Source organism: Convolutriloba macropyga, chromosome 1 (assembly GCF_964194025.1).
Source record: "Convolutriloba macropyga chromosome 1, txConMacr16.3, whole genome shotgun sequence".
NCBI lineage: Eukaryota > Metazoa > Xenacoelomorpha > Acoela > Convolutidae > Convolutriloba > Convolutriloba macropyga.
The window spans coordinates 22,820,930-22,838,526 of NC_134468.1; the positions used below are offsets into that span (position 1 = coordinate 22,820,930).

The 17,597-nt window shown below is 34.9% G+C and overlaps 1 long non-coding RNA gene across 1 annotated transcript; it reads left to right on the top strand.

Moving 5' to 3' along the window:
* On the top strand, positions 1 to 1,871 carry LOC142347330 (uncharacterized). The gene is made up of 2 exons (XR_012760332.1): positions 1 to 165; positions 787 to 1,871. It is a non-coding gene; the product is annotated as an uncharacterized LOC142347330 (long non-coding RNA).
* The last annotated feature ends 15,726 nt before the right edge of the window (positions 1,872 to 17,597 follow it).

Genomic DNA, 17,597 nt, shown 5'->3' on the forward strand with positions numbered 1-17,597 from the left:
GAAGAGAAAACTTATGTCACAGTTGGCTATGGTGACCACAAATTCCTGAAGAAAAACTGTATCCTACATTTGTTACATTTTTGTGCACAGTAAATGGACTTTCTGATTAAGTTAGGCGGATAAAATAGAGCGCAGGCGAATATTTCCATACTCCAATTTCCAAAAGTCAAAGTTCAAATGTAGATAGATATAGCGTGTCCAATAAGTTGAAATAACCAAACATTTCAAAAACACTGTCTATAATGCTCATTTGCATCATCAATTGCATGTTTTTGGCGTTTTTCGAACGTTGGATTATAGTATATTCAGTCCCATAAAGTTGCAACGCTACCGAACGTTTCAAAGGTCAAAGTTCATTTTTAAGACATGAAGATATCTAGCAAAACACTGCCCATTTGCATGCCCCGAGTTTTTCGAATGTTCGCTTGCGTTGCAACTTCATAGGACTTACTATATCAAAGTTCAGAGTTGAAAAACGTGGATATGGACTGATGAAATGGAGATAAAGGGAAATGCATGGGAATTGGAATTATTTCGAATGTGACCTCAGATAATTTTAATGTGATGTTTGATTGAAATGCTTCTCAGACAGTGCGTCAATTCACTTTTGAATGCGATCTATTGCCTATCGATTTTCAAAAAAAAAAATGTTTCTTTGGAATTCATTATATAGCAAGTGCCATAAACGCAAGCGAACGTTCGAAAAACTTTCAACATGCAAAAAACAACAAGTACTCATCTCTGCATGTATTAATTTTGAACTTTGACCTTTGAAACGTTCGATAGCGTTGAAACTTAGTGGGACTGACTATAAAACTGACGTTCGTTCTATATTTTCTATGACAACCAAGCGAACAATTTTCTTAAATCAATTGACCCAAAGCAACTGTTTTAATTACGTTTACATTTCTTTTATTTTTGTCACTACGCTATCCTATTCGATATTTTTTTACCCGAACATAGACGGCTAGGAATTATTACTTAGATTATTTTTTCGACGTTTTTAATCTTCAGCTAAAATGGCTCGCCTTTTGAAAATTCCTTCTTTACAGAGCCGATATTGGCTTTCGTTATGTTATCCAGATAACAAAACTGTTGAAAACATCGGGTCTTTCCTGTATCAAATTTACGTTGAAGAATGTAAATGGGATTTTGGCAAAGACAACCCTTCAAAACTCGAAGTAAAACTGGGCCAATCAAATGGTAGAACACCGTATTTATTAGACAAATATAGCCAAAATTCGCTTTGGATCATTGCCGAAAACCCAAATTACCCAAACGGAATTGTAGGATGTTGCAGGCTGATTTCTTCAACTGATGCCGAAATTTTTGGTTATGCGAATAGATCGGATTCCATTTCCAAGCTGAGGAACCAATTTGGTTCCAAAGGAGTAGTCGAAACAAATCGATGGGCAGTACATCCCCATTTCCGGGGAGGGAGAATTACGTTCGAATTGTTCAGCGCTGTGACTCACTGTTATGAACAGATGTCACAAAATCGACCCTTAATTGGGGCGAAACCTGAAATCTCACCGCTGGATGTGTTCAAGCTAACGCGAGGCAGATACACAGGTGAAAAATTCGGTGAGCCGTTTTACTATGAAGACCAGGACCCTTTGCCATGTCAAATCGAAATCTTGAGAAGGATTAGTTTGTGACTTGGATTTTATAAAACTGATTTTGGTCTGCGGTTTATTGTGATACACAAGAGAATTTTCCAGGTATAAATAATAGCGTTAGTGATTTCAATCACAGGTAAAATGCGATCAAATTTCTATTTACTTTTTAATTGAACATTTCCTTGCTGACATTAGAAAAAAATTCTGTAGAACTGAGAAATTTTTGATAGTAATCAAATTTTATTGCAAGAATTTGTTTCTGATATCAATTGAAATTAAGAGGCTTGGTAGGGAGTCGTCCTTGCACAGTGTTTCCAACCGATGACTCAACAGCAAGAGGAACAAATAGATGATCGATTTTAAGCATGTTTGAAAATCTGTAGGTTTCGTCAAATTGCTTTGACCAATGCAGGCTAAACAACATTTAATTGTCTGTATAATAATTTTGACAACACTGACATTCCGATAGATTTTTTACAAGTGCTCCAAGAAAAAAGGCTCTGTTTATCATAAAAAATTTTACTCAGCCATTTATTAAGCGATTCATAGTCGTATATTTCAGTGCACGCCATAGTTACAAACATACAATTCAAGATAACTGATAACGGTATTTCTTGTTTATCAGGTGGATTATCAAGAAGATTACTGATGGATTTCAACTATCTATCGACTGCTAGTGAAACATGAAATTTTTGTCCACAATTGTCTAATTTGAAACCAGCAAAAATTACCTGTACCTCTCCTTTTTCTTGAATTTTTGGCAGTGAAGTGAAGAAACATTTAGGAATTACAATTTTCATGTTCTTACCGATAAAAATTTACTGAGTACTGTCGTTAGCGTTGGTAAAAAGGTCCCGGTTAATGTAGGGCCACTTTGTTTCAGCGGACTTGTGAATCACATCGCAACTTCATTTGCTGGGTAGAATTAGTCGAATGATTTGATCATTGCGTCTTTTAATAGGCAAGGGATCGCTATTTTGTCGTCAGGGAACAGAAAAGTGTATGTTATCTGCAATTTTGCCAGTAAAAAGAGATATATTTGCTAAAAGTTTTGCAGTTTTTTACCGTTGCCACCACGCAGTCACGTAATTCCTTTAATACTGTTACCTCTGAAGCCAGCGTATTTTTCAGTAACCATGTCTAGAGGTCAAGTAAACAGGTTTTCATTGTGTATATGATTGTCCAATTCAATTTTTCAGCGCTGCTCAAAACCTATAGATCAATTGTCACTATCACGTTCTTCTTTTTGGGTTTCAATCCAAGATTCACATGAAAAAAATTGTAGATGTGACTTTTGTAAACGTGATGGTTGTCAGAAAGATTGGACAAGTATTTTTTGTTGGACCGTGAATTTGTATTGAGTGAATCAGTGCCCGACTGATTTGGAGCAGGGTAAATGCTAAAAAACCAGTTAAAGTTGCTTCCTGGCAATAGCGCGTTTGTTTGGCTGGTTAATCATATCCCCATAGCCATGGGATCATTGTTCCGACCCTCTTGAGGGGGGAGGAACTATATACTCAACTGGGTTTTTTTTTTGTTCCGTGAATTTTCGCCGCTCGATATATTCATCGTAGAGAGTTGAGACTGGTATCATTAGAAAGCTCGTCCAGCGTAGAATATGGAATTAAAAAGATTTTTTAATTTTCGTTTTCTACAGGGAGTTATCGAGGTTTAAACTTCTGAGAAAAGAAGAGTGAATTCACGCTGTTTTTATTCACATTTTCCGGAATTTTTGCCTAAATTTTCGTGAATTTTGCTAAAATTTGTTATAATTTTTAAGAATAGTGTCGTTGATTTTATTTTTGAAGACGAACAAGCATTGTTGATTGTTTTGATTTAATTTTTTTGGTAAAAAAATCTGGATAAACATAACAAAATTTAGCCTTATTCATCAAAAACAGCACGAAATAAGCTACTTTAGTCCACTTTGATTAAATTTGCCGACAGTACAACCCCAAACAACACTCATACAATCTTTGTAGACTTAGTGAGGGGCTATTTTTACTTCAGAGTCCGCTGAGAGTGCACTGTAATTAAAACTTTGCCGTTTTTTGCTAACTTTACTCGTTGATTATCAAAAATGCAGATTTTATTTTGAGTTTCAACTCACAAATTATCTATATCTACAACATTCGAAAATTCAATTGTTCCTAACGGACAATAAGTATTAACAGGGCTAGTTTTGGGCCATTCTTGGACTGTTACAATCCAAAAAAAATTGGGTTGTAATCAGTCGGTCTTTTTTTTTTAAAAAAAAAAATTTTTTTAATAAAAAAGAACAGAACATATCAAATCAAAGCTCAGGAGTGATAGGTCCAACCAATTTGCTTGCTAAGCAGCTCCAGACTAATGCATTTAGTTTTTTAATGGAAAGTTTATGGCCGTTTCTTTTTTTAAAATTTTTTTTGACTTTTCAATAAATAATGGCTTAATTAACTTTTCCTCTATTTTTTTTCTTAATTTGTTCAATTTCCAGCTTAGGGTCAGCAAAAAAAGACTGCTTCTTCTTTCTACTGAGTTAACATTTATTCTCGGTTGCAGTTTTAAGCCTGAAGTTATAGTTTTCTGGCTTTGATACTACAAGATTTTAGATTTTTTGTTTGTTTTGATATTTGCCAGTTTTTCACGTTTTCTAATTTTGTCACATTATCACATTATTGACAGTTCTCATGTCACCTTATTAGCAATTATAATAAAACACAATTGAACATATTAAAATCCTGAAAGATATAAATCGTCGTTTTAACGGCCTCGACGCCTCTTTCTTGAAGAAATCAATTGAGATTTTTAATTTTGTCTTAACTGTTATTTATACTTTGTCGTTTCGGTCGTATGAAGTTTCCTGTATAGTGATAGCTTTCATTGGCTTTTCATGGAAGAATAGAAGAACCGATATTCTGATATTAGCAGATGGCTGATGGCTTTCATGACTTTGAAACCCATCGTTTTCCAAAATTAAAAAAAAAACTTTTTAACTTGGAAATTTCGTTCTTTTTATGTTTCTTTTTGTTACCTAATCTCGTTAGTTAATTACAGGTCAAATATGACATTATGGGTGTCAAGGGAAAAAAAGGGATTGGTGTCCCAAAATCTTTTTTTTAGAATTTGTTATGACCTTACTGGCTTCGACACCGCTTTTTCACAAAAAAAAAGTAAATTAATTTGATTTTTGTCATATTTGACGTTCTTTTTGTAGATGCAAGAAATATTCTGGATAATTACAGGTCTCGAGGGTTTATTTTTTATGAATAAATGACGCTATTTAAATAGCTCTTTTTGTAATTAATGCCTTTCATGACATTGAATGAAATTTTGTTTCGAAAAAAAAAATTAAAAGTATTACACACTTTAGCACTTCGCTTTTTTGTTTACTTGTTACCTAGTCTTACTAATGAATGGCCACGTACTACATTACAACTGTTTGAAGAAGGTGCAATCAAATATATTTTGAGTGCCAAAATTTGGCTTGACGGTTTTGACAGCGTTTTCTGGCAAGTTTCAATTGAAATTTTGTTTGTTCTTTGTTGTTCTTTTTAGCCGCTTTAAAAAATGAATAAGGACAGGTCCTAATGCCCTTCTATAGAAACAGTGGTAATTGTAAATTTGTGGTAATATTGATTTATTCCTAATGGTATTTATTACTTTGAAATTAACTGTTTCAAAAAAATAAGTTAATTTTCTTACTTTACTGTTTTTGTTCTTTTTTGTATAATTGTTACCAAACCTTTTTATGGACTGGTCGCACATGTTTTCTGGTTATTTAAAATTTATTTTTGTTTAGTATCAGGTTTATCTGACGGTATGTTGACTTTGTTATTAAATTTAGTTTTTAAGAGGGACATAAATTTTTTGATGTGATTAATGTTTGTTGTTGTTGTTGTTTGATTTTGCTTGTTTCTTGACTCGCTTTCTTAATATTGACATTTTACAGCAATCTAATGCATCAATTTTTACTCCACTGAGTTATTTGTTTTGGAGGTTATCTTATCGTTCATACAGAATTTTGTTGAAAAGGACTTGGGCTTTTTTGGGATTCGCAAAAAATATTTTTTGGGTTTTTCTATCTGTTCCTCATTTGGTAGACAATTATGCCAAAATTGTGGATTGGCGGGGTCGGAACCTTATGTGCCATTGCATATTACCGAGCCGCCTTGTTATACTCTAGTTTAAAATCATTGTGACCTAGAAATTTAATTAGGCTTTTATTTGAACAAATATGGCTCACAAACGAAAGTGTTGTCATTTTTCAGACACTAATTTTGCAGGCATTGTTGTTCTACCGATGTATACAATTAATTGCAGTCATCTGAACTAGCCATATGCTGTTTCTACTTGAAACGGTATCAGTCTATGATCCATCTTGTTAACCTATTTGATACGTTTTATCCATCGAATAGGAATGTTTCCTCAATTATTGCCCTCAAGAGGTCCCAACACGCCTTGCACATGAACGTCTGGTTCAGAATCTTGTCAAAATTTGGAGTTTTCTGAGATCTTCGATAATTCTTTTTTCTTCGGTCGAAATGAGCTTAATATTGTATCAAATATTTTTTACAACTATTTCAAAGAGGGGTTACAAAAGAAGCGCCATAGGTTTATTATATACTGGATAACGTCCTTCGATATAGTCGACGCAATCAATAAATGATCTGAAGCGAATTCTTCTGTGGGGGCAAATTTCTAGTCTGCTGCAGTTTTTTCATTGTTTTGGCGTGAAAGCTAAGCCTGTGGCGCCTTGACAATTCAAGTTGTTTGGCAAAGTGACGGCGTTGAGAAGTTAACAGGTTATTTTTTCTCGCATGACTCCGTTATCGAGCGCGTGATGCCAATGTGGTTTTGTTCAATTCTGCAGAACTTCCGCAGTCAATTTAAGTTGTCTGTTGTCTTCTTCAGTTCTTTTGTGCAAATATCATCAACCAGTATTCGGCATTTGCTGCTTGATGTTTTTTATTTTTGTTTTTATGTATTACCCTTGAATCTGTTTCAACATTGATGGAACTATACCCTTTCACTGTTATTACCACTGGGGGTAAGAACATTTTTTTCTGAACAGTTTTCCAATTCTGCTAAATGACCATCAGGTACTCGTTTTCAATATCTCATTGAACTCGAGTCTCGGGTTGAAGGTGGTTTTTCAATTCAGAGCTGACAAAATGACTGTGTTATATACCCAATTGTTATATCAATTAAGCAAACCTGTTCTCGATTTCTAAACTCACCCGCAAACTATTTGAGATTTTCAGAAAAATTAATTTTTTGGTTGCTCTGAGTAAGTTTTAACCCGATGCCTGGTTACAAGTCCCTCCCATTGACTGGTTGTGGACAGTTCTGGTTCAGTCCCTTACTGTCTCCGCTCCACTTTCCGTCCAAATAATTCCCCTGGAAGTTTTAATAAGACGTGAAACTTTGATAGGCTCGTTAGTGACTGCCATTGGATTAATGCACTCTGAAGGGTTACATACTGTAATTCGGCAAGATTCTTGAATATCTTTTGCTAACGAACAATTAATAATTGTACACTGGGCTTCGCTGATATTTTTGCCATAATTTTACCGGAAATTATATGAATGTTTTCTGGCTTCCAATCTCTACCAGTTTACTTCAAGTTCATCAAAGGGATATCATCAGAAGATGATGTATCTTAATTGCACAATTCATTGAAATGTGACGTAGCTGGTTCATTAAAACTACTTGGCGTATCTTTTTGACAGTTTCAGTTGAAACTTTCAAGCTCTCTGAAAAATGTGTGGGAGAGCGTTTTCTGGCAATAGACACTCTCGAGCAAAAACATTTCGATTTTTCTACCCGCTTGAACAATTGCAGATTAGTCTGATTTAGGACTCCAGTTGAAAATTGACAAAATTTTTTTAAAATTGTTTTGTCCTGTGTTGTAGGACGTCGTTATGGCAGTCTAATAATGCTGTTAACTCATGGTCTTTATTCTAGTGCGTAAACTATCTCCTAAATGATGAGATAAATGGAGTTGCTTTCTGTATAATTTTGATTTTGTAATTCTAATTCACTTTTTTAGCGATAGAGAGGACACGTTTTGGGCAAAAGGAATTTTGCAATAGTTCTGTCTAAAAATCTCTATGATTTGTATCGTATATAAAGTTTAATTTATCAATTCGCTTTTTCAATTGATCCATATCGCTTTTTTCTGCAATTTGTTGAAGTCCCTGAAAACTGCCGCATATTTTGGTCTTGTTTTACTTTTCTGCACTCACCGTAATGTATATCGGTCGAACGTCATTTTTTTAATATTGCGGACTTGCGCCCAACAAATCTCACAAAGCCTCGTTTTCTTTGAAGTCAAACATTGCGTGTGCTTCTTGTCCATTCAATTATCTACGACGCTCGATCTGAGAAGCAGTATCCAAAAGCAACAGGCTTTTTGATCTGCTTCCCACAGTTTGTCTCAATTTATGATACTTAAACCTATTGTACCTTGACATCGCTGTTTCCAATTTGATCTGAGTTGAATGTTTTCAGTTCTTCTTTTGCGTTCCATGGTGGATGTTGGACAAAAGATAGGAGCTTCGTAAAATAGATTCTGATTGGCGGAACAGATCTTACACTTGGGGACCAAAATACACTGGTTAATAAACTGCTTTTTTGATCAAAAACAAGATTTTCATGTAGATTTTTTTCCTGGGAAAAAATGGTTCGTGTGGGGCTATTTTCTAAACTGACTCAGTATACAAGGGCGTTTTATGTGTTTCTGTATCGTTTCATTTTGCCATAACTTTTGCATATCTTGTAATATGAAAACGGAAAGTCATGTACAGTCTTCCACTGTAATTGCTTTCATAGAGGAAAACAACTAGAAAAACAAAGCTAAATTAGTTTTTACGCCCTTGATACAAAGTAAGATGCCTAAAGGGGGAGCAAGCATAGTGATCAAGAAAAAGAAAAAAAACATAAGACAGGATTAGCGTTTTACGTAACTGCATATGAACAAATACAGTGACGTACAAATACAAATAAAGGTATACAACGCATGTGTACATATTTGTGTTACGGGTGAAGTCAGTCCTGTGTAATATTTTTACCCCGCTGACAAAAAAATAGATTAAAATATCTCATTTTGCAAGCAAAAGATGTTTGGTAACAGATGTTTTACGTTGAGATGTTTAGGAGTTGAGAAATTTACTACGCCTCTGGCATTTTTTTGCTGAATATAGTTTACATTACAAAAATAAGCTCTCATGTGAAAAATTCTGTTCGGCATCGAAACCAGTCGTGCTCTGTTATCTTTCTGCCGCTCAAATTTAACATTTTCTAGTCAGAAATGTTGGCATTCTATGGTCCCTTGTTTTTTACCCGTTTTCAGCCGAGGAAATTGTTGCGTTCCAAATTCCGGTTGGGTTTTGCACAACCTCTATCTTTGTCCTAGTCAAAAGTGAAATATATGCATCAAAAAGTTAGCGTTTTCTTAATCATATTTTCTTTAAGTGCGTATTTCGCTTTTTTTTCGAGGCTCAGTTTGAACCGACGAAATCCGGATCACGTTTGATGTTGTTTTCTAGTTGCCAAAACTGTAAAAGATGTTTTTTTGATGCTTCATTTGCCCATTCTGGACTCCATTGAGATTGGATTCGCTTGACCCATGCTCTTTTGACCATGAGGTTATGGGTGTGTATATATATATGATATGATTCAAAACAATTATTAACGATTTCATCAGAAATGAACTTGTTATCGTTACTCATGGTGGTAATACTTTTTTGTACTTTGCGGCTTAAATACTAAGTTCTTCTTAAATTTCAACAATCATTTCAAGGTCGGTAAAAAATACGGATCGGTGTAAACATATGAGCGTATGGCGTTTAGTTTTTGAATAACTGAGTTGAGTAAGAATTGGTATAGTTAATTGTTGTGATTTTGGCGTTAGGAAGCAACAGCAGAAAGTTGCGCTATTCAATACCCAGCGAAAATAAGGTTAAGTAGAGGATTATTGAGTTTTTTCCTCAAATGGTGTTGGAACCATTAGAAAATTGACAGTAAGGACGTGCAGGAAGTAGGGCGGAAAATGCGACAGCAAAACCCTGGCATTTGTCGGGATCAGTGGAGTTAGGCCATCTATAAACTTTGGTTGCACTGAATATCTAAACAATACTTCAACAAAATCTTCAACTTATTTATTATAAATTCACATTTCGTGATAAACAAAATAAATGATATCACTCATCAATACAAATAACTGGGTGTTTTGCGGAAAGCAATACAGTTGAAAACTGAAAATATAAATACACTTCACAATTGGCCTTTGCGTAATTAATATCTGTATATAAATATAGTGTTCTGAGCCGAAAAAAAATCTGCAATTGCTCTTACTCATAATGAAAAATTGATATTGACCAAGACCAAACCAAAATGTACCTTCCATTAAACCACTCTGAAAAATTGAACCAATTTTTTGAAAACATATTTTTTTGAAATCTTAAGCATCAAATATGACACCTGATAAAAACTAAAGTACTTCTGAAGTTTTTTCCTACTCTTTGCAAAGTGAAATTAAATTTTATGCAGACCGAGTTAACAAAATGGGTAAATAGGTTGCGATTCAATTCATGCACGTGCTCAAGTTTTGAAAACAGACTATTCCTGCTATCTTGCAAACTTATACTGATAGCTGGAATGCTATACGGTAGCGCAGTGACCCTTATCAGACCATAGGAGTTATGGTACTTTAGGGCGTGAACCTTTGCTTCAGCTGAAAAGAAAAATGATTAAGATACCCAGATCAATAAAATTTTGTAAGAAATGCGCTGAACGCGGTGAATTTTCGTAAGAAATGCGGTGATTGCGGTGAATACGGCGACAAAAATATTTCACCGCTTTTCACCGCATTTTTTACAAAATTTCACCACAAATATCACCGAATTTTTTTACAAATAATAATAGCATAAATTATTATGATAAATTAATGTAAGAAATGCGGCGAAAGCGGCGAAGAAAATAATTCACCACTATTTGATCCCAGGCCTAGTTGTCAACGCTAGGAAACGCAAAATTATGTAAAATTGGCGCTGAATGCATTGAAGTTATGTAAAATATACGCTGGAGCGCCAATCCCACATAACTTTGCGTTGAATTTAGCGTAGATCAAACATAAATTTGCATTGAAATTGGCGTAGATCTAACATAATTTCGCGTTCAATTTAGCGCAGATTTTTCAATGATCTTACATGATTCTGCGTTAAACTTAGCGTTGATCTTACCAAACGTTGTGTTCCAAAGCTCAGACCTTACATAGCTTCGCATTTAAATTATCGCAGATCTTATTCAATTCAAAAATAGAATAGAATAGAAGGTTTCAAAAATAATTGGTATGAACTGGATCATTAACTACTTCAAATGCAGCCAAAGTTATTGTGTCCAATGAAAAAACTGTAAGTTTCCGAGAAGAAGATATTGCGATTCTGATAAATGTATGTTGTCTCTTTTTTAATTTCTCATTTTGAAGTTTGTTTTACGAACGAATTGTACTTATTTATATTACCAACTTTGAGTTTTGTTCAATTTGGTAATTGATTGATTGAGCCTTTTGATTTTTATAAAGAAGAAAACAGCAATAACTTTGTTGCATAGGAGCTCAAATTGGAAATTGATCAAAATATGCAGTTCTGTTGGAAACCTTTGAATAATTGAAAAAGAAATGAGTTAAATCTGCTCAACAGTGGGAAAAATATGTTGCTGATAGAGTTCGTCTGCAGTAAGCTGACTTATGGTGCCTGGTTTGACAAAAAAATCCCTGTTTCAGGTAGCAAATTTTCAGTCGGGAATCGATGGAAGAAACGGTGAATTAGCGTAAGAAATGCGGTGAAATGCGGTAAAAAAAACAATTTTCACAGCGTGTTTGCTACATCTTTTTGCGATGATTGCGGTGAATCGCGGTGTTTTTTTTTCGGTGGCAGTGAATTAGTTTTGATAACTTGATGCGATGAAATATTGGTTATAATTCATCGCATCAAGCGGTCAAAAAGAATTCACCGCCACCGACCACGCGGTGAAAACAAATAGTACATCGCGATTCACCACATTAACCGTAAAAATATTTAAGAAATACGCGGTAAAATTTTTTTCACCGAATTTCGTACAAAAATTCATCTTCAAACCTCGACCCGGGAACAATTGATTCAGTACATGTAAAAAGAATGGAAAATTAGCAAAAAATGTAAAGAACTAGAATCCAAAAATGCAAAATAATAGGTACCAGTAACTTATCAAAAGAGGTTACAATTTTAAATTTCAATCGATTTTGTAGCGTATGATGTGATTCCATGAAAAAAATTCACTTAAAACAGATCGATTGAAATCAATTGATTTTTCATAAATTAAATACAAGGATTCACACTCATTTTCTGTTATATATTTATGATCTGTACATCTATAGCTAATTTTTCTCTAATACCCTCAATCAATTTGTAAATGAGTTCTTGGAACCGAAAAATAGTTCAGCCGGATGACCTGCCACTTCTGTTTTTGATAATGTTTTTTTCCGAATGTTTGCCGCCAACACAATGGTTCATTTGCATATCAACCTGGTTGAGTTGGCGTCCGCTCCATTTTCTTTGAAAAAGTGTTCTTTGAAGCAGTGTGTTTGAGAACAATATGATAAGTTTCAAGCTTATTTGCAACTCTGATTGTTCTCTAATGACTTGGATCCCAATGTTCCTACCTTCGTTGTTTAAGAAGGCCTGGCAACGAGACTGCTTCCAGATTGAATGTTGCTGGCACTCTGTACTCGGCCTCACAAGATGAAAATAACACTGTTTGTTGTTTCCTCATCTGCCAATTGACTCTCCATTTTACAAAAGTCCTGTTAGTAATCGTCTCTCATTGATATCTCCACACATAGCTGCTTCATTACACCAATCGCAGTGTTGTTGCTGTTAGATGGAAAAATGCCTCAGACAATCAGTATGCTAAGGATAACTTAGCACGCGCATGCGAGCGCTGAATTGACTAACAGTCGATTATTCAGGAAGCGTTATAAAACATTAGGCTTCCGCCTAAGAACATGTTTAGTTTTCATGGGAAAAATTGAAAAATTGTAGATTTAGCTATGCTTCAAAATCATATGCATTTACTATTACTGTTTCTTACTGTCCTCTTCCTAATTTTGATTATTTAATGACCATTGTCTTACTAGATTTACAATATTACATTTCAAGCCACTTTATATGTTGTTAATCGGTTATGCTAGATTAAACTAAATCGGGTGACCAAAATAAGACGAGTTCCATCTAATTGCTTGAAAATTATTTTGTTTGTTCTGGATTAACTTTTACATTCCTTTGCCTTATGGTGACTGGCTGCTTAGGTTATGTGAATTAATGTTTTTTTGCAATATTCACACTAAGCTCCATCTACCTTTTTTAAAACTTGTTGCTACAATTTGATATGCGAATTTGTCAATGTTTCATCAGAACCTTGTGTGTTTTTTCACATCCGATCTGTTGCAATACCATTTTGCCCTTCTTTGCACGTCATCAAGCTCTTTGAATAGCAACTTGACTCAATCCATTCCTAATCTTATAATATACCTAGAACTGAAGGTTTGAAAATTTTTGGAATTTGCTTATAGTATAAAGCGATAAGCTGTCGTTTTAATTCGTTATCTGAAAATCCAGTTAAAATCATTTTTGAGGAATTTGCATCGAAATTGTACTGAATTTATAATTGTACCGTCTTTTGTTGAAGAGGGTACACATTCATACCCATTAAGGTGGCCGGCTCCCAGGTATCTAACATATAAGTCTTCAAAGACTGACATTGTGCTTTGTCAATTATGAGTCTATCAAAAAGCGTCTTCCAGTCAAAAAATTGGTTTAACCCAATCCCATCCTATTTCGATAAATTGCAGTAATTCGGCTATGGTGTCATCTTGTTATCTGAAAACACAATAGATGAAAATTTTGAGGTCTCTGCGTCAATTTTTTCTTTTTTCCTTTCATCGTTTTTTAATAGGACAAATCCAATTGGTGAAACTGAGTTTGCGAAAAGCAAAATATTGCAGACTCTGCTGCTGTTCGGTGATCGAAGTCTGCACTACCAATTAGATTGGTGTTCTTAGGAGAATGAACTTAGGAGTTTTTTCTTTTGATATCAGTTTACTGTCATCTCCTAATTTCTGTTTTGTATTGCGTCGCATTATCAGTTGGCTGATTCTTTTGTCAGCCATAGTGGGCAATATCCCTTTTATGAGCTCGCAACTACTGACTTCTGACTTTCATGAAAGTTAATACTGCAGATCTGCTTAATTATTCTATAAAACGTCTTTCATATCTGTTTTCATCCAAAATAATAAAGTCAATTGTCCAAAATTTTAGTAATGTTTTATTGTATTTCTAGTAATACCTTCAACTAAAAATATTGTGAAATCTTTTAATGGAAAAACTTCTCATGCAAGAGTTCCATAAAAATCGCTTTTTTCAGCAATTTTTTTCCTTGAACGCTGCTACAGTTTTAGAATTGAAAGTTATAGTTTGGTTGTGCCATAAATGCTTGATTGGAATCCCCACTGCAAATTTCAATGCGGAGCTTACTTTCTGTCAGATAAGAAGAATTCCTTTTTTGTTAACTTCTTTTTCCTGTTAATCTGAAGTTTTGACGGTAGTCTAGTTTCAGCGGTAGTCTTTTTTATTGAAATTAATTCATGATGCTACTGAAAAAAAGTTTATTCAAAATATTTGTTATCTTTAGATAAATGGAATTCTTGATTTGATATTTGAGCTTTACGCTTTCAGTGGTTCTTGCTTCGATTTATAAACTTACATTAATTCCACATAGATTGCTTCCCTCAGTTTCTCAACATCTAGGAATGATTGAAAATATATTCTAATCATATTACAGTTTTGACCCAATCTATGACTTAACTAATTTGTGATACTTTAAAAGCCTTTCGTGCCTCTAAACTAGGTGGACTCTGTGTTTTAGGCTTTTATGATGAATTGTGCTCTTATGGTGATGTTTTGTTCTACCGGTACTATTTAGGGCAGTTTGTAACGGTATACCGCAAAGGGCCATACTTTGCGTCGCAAAAAACACAAATAGGAAAATTTAGAAATACTAGGCGTACCAGATCCTTCATAGGATCTGATACTCACAAATAAAAACCACTTCGTTGAGAAAAACCATTTGTCAACATGACCACATGCCGACAGTCATCTACATCCAGTGACTGTCCTCCTGTCGGTTCTATAAAAAATAACATTTGTGACCGCTATTGCTTTAAAAATCGTCTCCGAGAGATTTTCCTATCCGGAAAGATGCAAACGAGTGACCATTTTTCGCGCACCGATTAACTAATAATTGACTGCTCTGTCCTTTCGAAGTTATACATTGGCCGACCAGCTCCTGCGATTTATGACTGTGGTGATCTCATAGTTTCTGATTTCTGTTGTTGTAGGAGCTGCCACGGTTTGTGTCCAGCACCAAGACCCATCCAGTAGAAAATGTCATGCCTAACCTGCAGAAGGTTATTGGGGTTCAGTGTCATTGCCAGTTAGCCCAAATTTTGTTTTAGCGGCTCTCGCTCTTTTTTTGTCTGAGCTAACTCTCTAGCGTGTTTGTTCCCCGCATTTTTGTATTGTTTGCTCACTTTTGTTATTATCAAGTAGCAGGTTTGGTCGGTCATGATGCTCAAATTTGCTTGCGAGCGTTTTCAGGAGGACTTTTGTTTGTTCAAGGACAAAAAAGAAGATGCTACACCTTTGGTAGACTTCTGTTAGTTCCTTCACTGAACGTCATCCACTTGCTGCTGTAAATTCTGGGTGGTTCTTTCTTGAAGACTGAATTGCTTTTTAGCATTTTTTTTCTGGAGGGTAGCAAATTCAGATTTCATGCAGTTTTCAAAACTGTCGTCCATCACTGTCGCAGCATTCAAAACTGTCGTGCAAAAACTGTTGATGCAAGTCAACTATCTGAAGATCAACGGTTTGTTCCTTTGGTAGTGGATAAATTTCACTAAAAAGTGCATGCTCGAAGAATCTTTCTTAAGTTTTTTGTCTAATCTGTTCTCTGTGTTTTAAGTAATATTGCAAAAAATATAAATTCTTTTGGTAGAATAGGTGAGCGGTTAAAATTTTACTCAAGAGTGAACTGTTTAGTTTTATCTTGTCAGAATCTTGTCTGATAGTTTGCTTTGCACAGGTCTCTTGTCGTCAGAAATATTTCTGTAAAGCTTTGTTGCTTAGGTCTCTTGGTATCCTAACGTAGCATTTTGACTCTAAAATCAAGACACGTAGCCGAGAGGTAAGGTGTGTGATTCACACGCCAATTATTTAGAGTTCAATCCCCTGCCTCCATGAAGCTGTCCGTGTAAGGGTGAGCTCTTACTTAACCATAGCTTCAGATTGACCATAGCCTGACCAATGTTGGCTGCACCGATGGTACCACGTGAAAGTTTCAGACGCAAAAAAGTGGCCATCGTCACCAAAAAAGAGCAATGAAGCTCATAAAAAGAACAGTCTGAAATGTGGGGAATAATAAGAAAAAGGGCAGCTGAAAACAGGCCGCTGTGGCCTAATGCTGTTCCACTGGGATTACGCAGGAACAAATCTTCAGTATCATCATTACACGTATTTATGAAAAGTGTGGCTGTGGGGGGTTCGAAGGCGTGGATGGTTTGCATCACTAGAAATCTAAAAGGTAAAGGTATCAAGCAAGCTTGCAGAGGAGGCTGAACAACCAAAGACTGCCTACGGTTATGGATTGGTCTCGTTTTGAAAAGTTTTTCTAAATCTTCATCAAAAAAAGCAGGCAAAAACGTCTTCGTTTTAAAAGCATAATTTTCATAAATTTAGAGAACATCCAACAAAGATAAATTTTTTACCTTTCTTTTCATATCAGTCATATCCTCTCCATTGTCAGGTAAAATCAAAGAAAGTCAAAACACTATAAAGTCAAATATACTTTAGAGCTCAACTATTTTGAGCAATTTTTCGCGTGGCAAAGGTTTCTGATAAAAAAAAATTAAATTCCCCTGGAAGCTCAGGATATCTCTGCTCTTTAGTTCAGTTTGTTGATGATATCTTTCATACATCTCTAGTAAGTGTCTTGTGATTCCCATCGATTGATTGAAGCATCTATTTCTTTTTTACCCATTTACTTTGATTAAGTTGTGGAGAAAACATGCGTATGAAAGTCAGCGCCGACAAAATGTACACTCAAATTTTGAATGCATCAGAATTCTTTTTGGGGCACTTGTTATCAGAATTTTATAAATGTGTCACTAGCCCCATTTCCTTTCTTTACAAATTTACTCGTTGAACATGTGTTCTTGTTGTTGAAACAAATAATGTATTTTATATTCCAACAAACTTTGTTTTCTACTGTGAGGAAAATATGTTTTGAGTCAATAAATGGAAAATTTTCAAAAAAACCTTTGTATACCTTAAGGCATGTTTCTTCGAACATATGTGCAAACTATTTTTACAGATAGGTAAATCTAATTCGACAGAAAATTTGGCAAACTCAGAAAAAGTTGATTTTGGTTGAATGGGTTGAAAATGTTAGCCTTACTGAAAGGTTAAAAAATTGGTCTTTATCCTAGCATATTTTTTGGTCAATTCAATTTATTTTTCACCTACAAATGACGTCAAAACCAACAATATCAAATTTATTTCCAAAAAAATTGGCATGATTATTTTACAAGTTCATGAGTGTCAAAGTAAGGCCATGGTTCAGCGTGTTATAATATGCGTCAAAGAACAGCTAACTCTGCTTTTTAAAATTTTAAAATTTTTAGCAAAATGCATTTAAAAACCATTTAATTTCTTAATTAGGATCGCTCGGAATCCCTTACACAATGCGCGCGAGGAATATTTTTAGTTTCCTCATAGTGTATATATGATCAAAATAGGCAGAAGAAAAACGAAGTGGCGATCCGATTTGAAATTCTCTGCCGTTTATTATTCGCCTGTCATAACTGCCAATACGTAAATGCAGACGGCCTTGAATGACTTTTGG